The sequence below is a fragment of the Stenella coeruleoalba genome, assembly GCF_951394435.1.
Source record: "Stenella coeruleoalba genome assembly, chromosome: 15".
NCBI classification, from domain to species: domain Eukaryota; kingdom Metazoa; phylum Chordata; class Mammalia; order Artiodactyla; family Delphinidae; genus Stenella; species Stenella coeruleoalba.
This window is the reverse complement of record NC_137161.1, coordinates 27,053,645-27,063,244: the sequence shown is the minus strand read 5'-3', so window position 1 is coordinate 27,063,244 and position 9,600 is coordinate 27,053,645.

The window sequence follows — 9,600 nt, the reverse complement described above, 5'->3', positions numbered from 1 at the left end:
AGCACATGTGCACAGACTTCCAGGCTTCCTCACATGAATGTGATTCTAGTAGGGTCCTTGCAAGGTGTCTCTTTCTCTGCTTCTCATTGTTAAACTACTGGTTGGTTTGCTCTTTCTTTGTTGCTACTAGTTTTCTGGAGCTATTACCCTTCTTTTTTTTTTTTTATCATTTGTCGCTAGGATCTTTATTGTTTCCAATGGCATGAATTCCCACACTCTGTTCCAAATAAAGACAGCCCTCTAAGCAGAGATGCAGGGCTGCCAGTACTTCTGTCTCGTCCCTTCCCTTGGGTGGAACCTGGAACAAATCGGCTTCTCCTGGAGGGACACCACTGCCTACAGGAGCTTGTGTTGGGGAAATGGCAGCCTTTGTTTTTTTGGCTTGCCCCTCTTGGAAACTCTGCCTGTGAATGGGAGCTGGGGAAGGAGGGTGATCACAGTTCAGACGTTCAGCCTGATGCTCCTGGGGTTGAAACTCCATCCTAGAGATGGGAGTTAGGTGGGGGAAGGAAGGCCCAGTCTTCTTGACTGTGCTTGCCTTGAATAGAGCTGGGGTGAAGGCTGGGATGAGAGACCCCCCTTCTGGGGTGAAACTATGACCCTATGACTGTGGCTAGGGGGGAAAAAGTGTCACTGTCTTATAAGCTGCCCCTGCCAGGAGTAGTTGGACCTGCTCTGTGTGTGTGTGTGTGTGTGTGTGTGTGTCTGTAGGGAGTAAGTGCTGGCCCCAATGCCACAGAATCTCAGTCTCACTGAGATTTAAGAGATTTTCTTGAATCCATGCTTCTCGATTTCCTGTATACCCTTAGGTAGATTTCCAGGGACTTTGTTTAAAAATTTTTCCCCCAGAGACTTTAAATGATTGTTTAAAAATTTTCACCAGTGAAATGGTAACGATGGAGAGGGTCCACCAGGTTTCTCACATAGCCATTCTGAAGTACTGTCTCTATAAGGAGTTTTTAATCTGATATTTCAGAGACTCTTGAGCGATCAGTTCAGTGCAGTAGTCCACCCACTTCCACATGCACTCACCTGTAAGGACCCTCCCGATTTTACCGGCGGTTCTCAGATCGATTTGCCCAGTCCAGTGATTCTCAAACTCTGGCATGCATTGGAGTTACCCAGAAGATTCATTAAAATACAGATTGCTGAGCCCCCAACCCAGAGTCCTCGATTCAGTGGCTCTTGCGCAGGCCTGAGAATTTGCATTTCTAAAACATTCCCAGGTGATTTTGATGTTGATGGTTCAGAGATGTAAAAAGTTAATAAACAGAAACCTCAATTGAGCAGAGTTGGGAGAGCAGAAGGGGGAGCTCTCATGTCCTGTGATGATAGCAGAGCCCAACAGGAAGAAGAAAGACTTCTCCTCTTTCCTGGCAAGGACTTAACCAATGAAAAACCATGGACTCTTTTTTTTTTTTACTATATCCCTCCCAACTTCATTTCCCCATCTATAAAAGCATTCTCCTTACCTTGCTGTGGGTGGACTTGTACAGGGCTCACCATGGTTGCAGACCCTGAATTGCAATTTTCTGCTGATCCTGAATAAACCCATCTTTGCAGGAGAAATTTCTGGCAGCCTATTTGTTTCAAGTCAACAGAGACTGCATTTAAAACATTTAAAAACTGAGGTTTAATTGAATACAACATTATATCAGTTTCAGGTGTACAATGATTTTTTCGTATGTATTTTGAAATAATCACAATATTCTAGTTAACAACTATTGTCATACATAGTTATATAATTTCTTTTTCTTATGATGAGGACTCAAGATTTACTCTCTTATTAGCAACTTTCAAATATTCAGTACAGTGTTATTAACTATACTTGCCATGCTGTACATTACATCCCCATGGCTTATGTATTTTGTAACTGCAAGTATGTACCTTTTGACTCCCTGCACCCATTTCACCCAAACATCCCCCCCTCGCCCCACCTCTGGCAACCACCAATCTGTTCTCTCTGTATCTATAACTTGTTTTTTGTTTTTTTGTTTTCTAGATTCCATATATAAGCGAGATCATACGGTATTTGTCTTTGTCTGACTTATTTCACGTAGCATAATGCCCTCAAGGTCCATTCATGTTGTTGCAAATGGCAAGATTTCAGTTTTTTAATGACTGAATAATATTCCATTGTATATATGCACCCCATTTTCTTTATCTATTCATTTGTTAGTGGACACTTATGTTGTTTCCATATCTTGGCTCTTGTAAACAATGCTGCAATGAATACGTGGGTGCAGTTATCTTTTTTTTTTAACATCTTTATTGGAGTATAATTGCTTTACATTGTTGTGTTAGTTTCGGCTGTATAGCAAAGTTTGAGTTAGTATTTTTGTTTCCTTCAAGTAAATACCCAGAAGTGGAATTGCTGGATCTATTTTTAATTTTTTGACGATTTATCTTTTTGCGGCTCAATTTTTAATTTTTTGAGGAACCTCCATACTGTTTTCCTTAGTGACTGCACACATTTACTTTCTGACCAACAGTGCCCAGTCTTCATTTTTGGAGACCACACTTTGAGAACAACTGGTTTAATCTTACATTCAAGGCAGGCAGGATATTCTCCTTGCTGGGGCATTTGTTAGTGTTTTTATTGTTGTGCTTGTAGTTTTCTTTTATTTCTTTCTATTCTTTTTTTTTTTTTTCTAGTGATCATAGGAATTCCTTTGCACCTAGTTTTTTTGATGATGTCCTGTGTGTATGTTTGTGTGTTATGTATGTGTTTGCTATTGCTTTTATATGATTAAAAGTAAAATCTCCTCTCATCCCAGATAACTTCTTCACTAAGGTAGAAGAGAAACAAAACAGTTTTGTCACTGAGTAAGCGTTAAACCAGAATGTGATGCACGTGGCAGACAATCTGCTAAGAGATTGCAAAGACAGAAATCTTACGTATTTATGCAGATAAGCAGATACAATCCATTATATACATGTTCTCAAGATAAACAGTAACTAGCCCTGAAGTTAGAGGACCTGACAAAACCATTTGTTATACACAGTTTATCTTAAATTCACCTGATAATTAGAGTGGCCATCTGTGTTTGCTAATTTGCTTCATCCAAAGGAAAAACAAAATTCTCGTATCCTTGTGGCAGGAGGTAATTTTGCACTTTGGAGTGAGGAGCCTGAGGAATCTGCTGAAGGTCCCTACCTTCCCACAGAAAAGGGGGTTTAGGGGCACCATCTCCCTTGATGATTACATTTCAACAGGATGACTCCCAGGTCTTTGAGAAAGACATTCCTGGGTTGTAAAACTGTCAAGAGTCTTATTTAAATTTTAAAAAGATTTATTCATTTTAAAGAGAGAGAAAGAATTTACAATTTTCTAAAGAAAATCCTCTAAGAAATGGGTGGGGAGGGTAAGTCTCTTATTTTCAATAGGGAGAATTTAAGATATTATTTTAAATTTGTACTTGATTTGTAGTTACGCTATCCTGTTTGCTGTTTTTAGGGAAGAATTTGGTCGTGTTACAAACTATTCTCATTTTGTGTGTGCCTTCTAAATTAAAAAAAAGTTAATTTTGATTTTTTTATGGCTTCTTTAATTGCTTGTTCATCTTTATTTTCTTTTTTTTTGCATTTGCTTTGTTTTAATTACACAAATAATATGTAATATACTTTCAAAATTCTGTGAGTTTTTAAAACAATTGTATCACTGCACACTGATAAGAATTACTCAAATAAAAATTCTTGACAACACCAATTGCTGGCAAAGATGTGGTGCAAATGGAAATCTCATTCATTACTGGTGTTGACCTAAAACAATAAAACAGCCAGTTATTTTACAAGCAAAATGGGTCTATTCAGGAACAGCAAAGAATTGCGATTTGAGACATGTAAATCTATGGCAAGCCACAGGAAGTCCAGAGAGCAAAAGTAGAGAAAAAGTTCTTTTACAGAGGCGAAGGGAGAGTTGAGAGAGGCTGTTATAACCAGTTTGTGGGAGGAAACTGGGAGCTTGAAGTGGCTTTTCATTGGCTGAATAGTGACAGTCTTTCATTGGCTGGGCTATAGCCAGGCAAGGAGAAATTCCTTTTTCCTCCTGCTGGGTAGTAAAGTATTAACCTTCTTCCTGTTGGTAATGCGATTGAGGTTGAGTGGTAGAGTGTGAGAGCTCCCCCTTCTGAATTCCCGACTCCATTTTATCAATACATGAGGTTTCCATTGATTAATTTTCAGGGGTGGAAATGCAAAATGGCACAGTCACTTTGCAAAATGGTTTTCAGTTTCCTTTAAAGTTAAACATACATTTACCATAGAATCTAGCAGTCTTACACCTGGGTATTTACCTTAGTGAAATGAAAACTTATGATCGCACAAAAATCTGTAAACAAATGTTTATAGAAACTTTATTTGTGTTAGCCAAAAAACCGGAAAGAAGCCAATGTCCTTCAGTGAGGGAAAGGATAAAAAACCAGTACTGTATCCCTAGAATACAATACTATTCAGCAGTAAAAAGGAATGTGTTATTGACGTATTTGGAAACTTGAATGAATCTTAAAGACATGTTAAATGAGAGAAGCCAGCCTCAAACATTCCATTTATGTGATATTCTCAGAAAAGGCAAAAGTATAGTGATTGTGGTGTGCTCCAAGGACAAAGAACAAGATAAAGGGCCAATATTGCTGGAACAAAGAGTTACAGGACTCCTATCACTCTGTCACAGTGTGACCACTGTAATGTCCCAGAGCTCTCCCAAGCCGCATGCCCTGTCCCGTTCCCATCCCATATAAGGAAAGAGATTTGCCCCGTTTTTCTCCCGCTCAGTACACTGAAAGTATACATATTCTGCCCAGTCAGCAGATGACTTACAGTTTCCCTGGCTATAAAACCCGACAAGCAACCCATGCTCATTGTCGACTCTCCCTGGCTACCAGGAAGTCAGCCTGCTGTTCTTGCAGCAACCCTTCTCTTTAATAAATTCTATCTTTCTTACATTCTGCCTTGTGTTTGGAAATTCTTTTTTAGCCTGTGCTCGGGCCACGACAGTGATGAAAAATACATCATTGGTTACCAGGAATTATGGTGCAACGAGAATTTGAATACAAAGGGGTACTTTTAGGATGATGAAACAATGTTCTGTTTGTGGTGGTGGTTACATGAATCTAAAGATGTTAAAAGTCATAGAACTGTACACTGGAAGAAAAAAAGCCAAATTTACTCTATGATATTAACAAATTATAAAAAGTAAATAATAGTATCATCCTGTACTTATGTGTTCTTCAGCTTCCTTTTTAAAATTTAATATGTCCAAGAGCACAAATGTAGATCTCCATTATTATTATTTTTTAATTTTTATTATTTTTTTTGCAGTATGCGGGCCTCTCACTGTTTTGGCCTCTCCCATTGTGGAGCACAGGCTCCGGACGCGCAGGCTCAGCGGCCATGGCTCACGGGCCCAGCCACTCCGCGGCATATGGGATCTTCCCAGACCAGGGCACGAACCCGTGTCCCCTGCATTGGCAGGCGGACTCTCAACCACTGCGCCACCAGGGAAGCCTAGATCTTCATTATTTTTTGCTAATTTTACATAACTTCACATATATGAACATACAGTGGTTTAGTTAAACCCTATTGATGGACATTTATTTTATTTTTCCCATTTTTTTCCTTTTACAAACAAAATGGGAGTGATTATATCTTGTTACTTCAAATCGCTCTTCTATTTGTGGTTATGCCATCAATTCAATACACATTTTACCTACTTATATTAGGTAAAATACTTAAATAATTTCAAAGTCAAATCTTCAAAACAGGATATATTCAGAGAAGCCTAGCTTTTTAAAAAAAACTCTCCTTTCTCTCTTGTTTCTTCCTCCTCCCATATATGTGCATTTAAAAATTTTCCTTCCTTTTAAAAATAGATGTATCTAGTGCTTTTGTTTCTGTCTCCCCTCCCCTCCATCACTCTCTTCTCAATTTGAAGAATTTCAGGTTACTTAAAGTTACTGAAGCCAGAAACAAGAGAGAAGCAAAAGCCAGAGGCAAGAACTTCATGCCTGAAGGATGGAGACATGCCTGGGGAGAGTGCAGTGGGGTGGATGGGACAGCTACCTGTGTCACTTGCCTGGAGCTCCAACCTTTATTAGACTTCAAATGAGATCAGAAATTAGGCAGTGGGCAGATGATAAAGCAGAAAGCTCTGCCATCAGGGCAAACAGATTTGGTTAGACTGTCTAATTGGCTACTGCATAAATTTACCGAGTATTCACAGAACATCTAGAAGACTAGCCCCAGTCTTTGAATGTACGCTTTCTGGCTACCGTTGGCAAAACGGTAGAGGCAAAACAGGGACAGCTGTGTACTGTTCCTGTGATTTTAAGTTGATACCATACATTTTGGAGACCAGTTTTTTGATAAATATCCAACCTCCAAAACAAATTAAACAAAACAAAACTATGCTTGCTGTTTTCAGAATTCACACACACAGAATAAATAAATCATGAAATAAATAAATCATAAAGATGTAAGTACTATATTTTCTTCTTAGCATTACTCATAATGAGTATGTGAGTCTTAATGCCCATCAATAGAGACTGCTAATTTATGACACATGGCACATTAGAATCCCATGCAACTTTAAGCAATGGTGATAACTGAGGATTTGTGACTTAAAAAGCTCTCAGTGATATATTAGTGTAAAAGGAAAATTATGAGAAAATATATATAGTATGATATAGTCTTTGTTACACACAGACACAGACACACACACACATATACACATATATATCTGAAAAGATATATACCAAAAATTTTAAGGGTTTTTATCTTTGAGAAGGATTATTTGTGATTTTATTTTATTTTCCATAATTTTATGTTTCATCTAAATGTTATAAAATGGCTACATGTAACTTCACAATGAGAAAAAAAATTAAGCTATTTCCGTGTAGGAAAAACATCTGTTTTGAAAAGTTCTTTTTTTTTTTTAGCATTTATTTCTGGGCCATAAGTTTTTGTTTCTTCTTTTTTTAAAAATGTTAAATTTATTATTTATTTATTTATTTAGGCTGTGTCAGGTCTTAGTTGTGGCACGCGGGATCTCTTTAGTTGCTGCGTGTGGGCTTCTTAGTTGTGGCATGCATGCGGGATCTAGTTTCCCAACCAGGGATTGAACCTGGGTTCCCTGTATTGGGAGCGTGGAGTCTTACCCACTGGACCACCAGGGAGGTCCCCTGTTTTGAAATAAATATATTCACACAGAAATATTTGCTTTCTTTCTTCACTAACACAAGATTGATTGGATTCAAATCAGATTCACAGGAATCAGAGATCTTTCTCAAATTAAACTTTGGTAATAATTTCAAGGATACAAGTAATTATGAAGCACAGTTAAGACACGCACAAGTATGGGGTGTCCACACCACTTCTCAGGTCCTTTCCTTGCCTAATTAGAATGAGCTGTGGATTGGGTTTAATGTTAGAGATCTCTGTCTGAGTGATGCATGTGAGTACAAAATGGGGGCTATTTCAATGAGAAACTTCTCCATTTTATTCTCTGAAAATTACGTAGTATGAAAAATGCATGACATTTTTTCAAGGAGCCATGCCCTGTAATCCATAGATTCCAGGTTTTGTTTGCCAGAAACAATGCTAGATGGAGCAGACGCATTCTGCTAGATAAAGATTATGCTACTAGTTAACACGGTTTAGTGAGTTTCTGGAGTTAGCATGTTTATAAGGGAAATCTGATGCAGTCAATTTTGTTTTCTTCTTTCCTTCCAGAGGCATCCCTGGTAAATGGAGAGAACTGATTGTAAGACTGTTGTTTCTTTCCCATTTCTTAAAATGAAAGCATTGAGATAGCAAAGAGATGTCATCACTGAATTTATGACTTACAAAGATTGTGTGTTTTTCTTTTTGAATTTTATTTTATTTATTTATTTTTTATACAGCAGGTTCTTATTAGTTATCTATTTTATACATATTAGTGTATATATGTTAATCCCAATTTTTCAAGAGTGTGTGTTTCTTAATGGGAATTTTGAGCACTTTCATTTCATAACTCCTATTCTGTACCCTAATTCCATGTTTTCTAAATTCCTTTTACAGTGTGGTGCCCAGAAATAAATGCAATAATCCAAGGGTGAACTAACAAGGTCACTTAAGTTTGGTAATTGCAGGAGCTGTTGAAGTCCTTTAGGATTATGGAGTCTTTTAGGATAGGCATATTCATTCCTCCCCCTCCTTATACTGGGTCACTAATAGATGTAAGAATCAAGACTTATATAGCTTCTTCCACATCATTTCTCAAAGTATGAAATGAGGTTATCCACGTAGATGCCTTATTATAGAACTGGCAGTGGGCACATGCTCCAAAGCTGTTACCACTGGGAGCCAAGGTAGCATGGCAACTATGTGTAGGGGCTCTGATGTTAGAAAGACAAGAATTCAAGTCCTGGGTGTACAACTTATCTGTGACCTTCAGCAGTTTAACTTACACCTCAGTTGTTTTATTTGTGTATAGCGTTGTTTTAAGGACTAAACGAGATAATGCGTTCAAAGCCCTCAGTACTGTACCTGACACTTGAAAATGCTCTATCACTCTTAAATATTCTCATTATTAATATTGCTTCTCTATAGATCTTCCTCCAGGTTGCTATTCTTTCTTTAATCCCCTTTGGTATTGTCACAGAGCACTTAGTAATTCAATGGATTGCCTGTGAATTGAGCGTCTATTTATTGATCTTGTTCACCACGATCAATTTTCAGTTCTCTGAGAGTTAGACTGCATCATCAATAAGCCCTGGATACATGGAACTGAGAGTTATGAGGTGGTTTTGCCACAGATGCATAGACTCTCTAGAGCCAAAGTGATCTTACCATTAGCATCAAATGGTACTTTTGTCATAATTATGCGTTAGTTTCTTCAACTGTGCTCAAAAGTTCAAAAGCTAAGAAAAGGTTTCTTTTCCCAGAGTCAAGACAGGGAGAGCATCCAACAGTATCAATGGCTCCTGGTCATGCAGTTCTTAAGCAGTTTGTTTTCACCTAGTAGAGACTATTGTGCACTCTCATTATCTTGTCTTAAATTTTTTCCATAATTTGGATCCACAGGAAGCTTGACAATCTTATCATTTCACAGAATATCACACACGTCCACAGGGTGGGCACCAGACCTGATGGAGAGAAAGTAGGTGATACTCTAGTTACCTGCTGGATATAAGCCAAAAGATGCAGCAGAAACTCCATGAAAAGGATGGAGGCTTCCATTTTAGCAGAGTTGCTGTGGATCCAAAGAGGAAGACAACCTGCTCCTCCTGCACGCTTACGTGCTAGCTAGCTCAGCCTTTTTGAATTTTTGAGGCATGTTGAGAGTGTTCTCTGGCCTCTGTCTTCAAGATTTTACTGGGGCCAAGAGCAGGCAAAAGCTTTCCAGCTGGTCCAGGCTGCAGTGCAAGCTAATTTTTCCCTTGGTATCCATCCCTCTCACTCCCACCAATTAAAAAAAAAAATCCAGCTATTGAATTAGTCACTTTCCTCCATTCACGACACAGAATCATTGTATTGTATGTCTTTCTTCTTATTATTTTTTTATTCAGAGCTATAATAGCTCTGTGTCTATTGAATCCATTGCTCTTAACCTATGTATAGTAT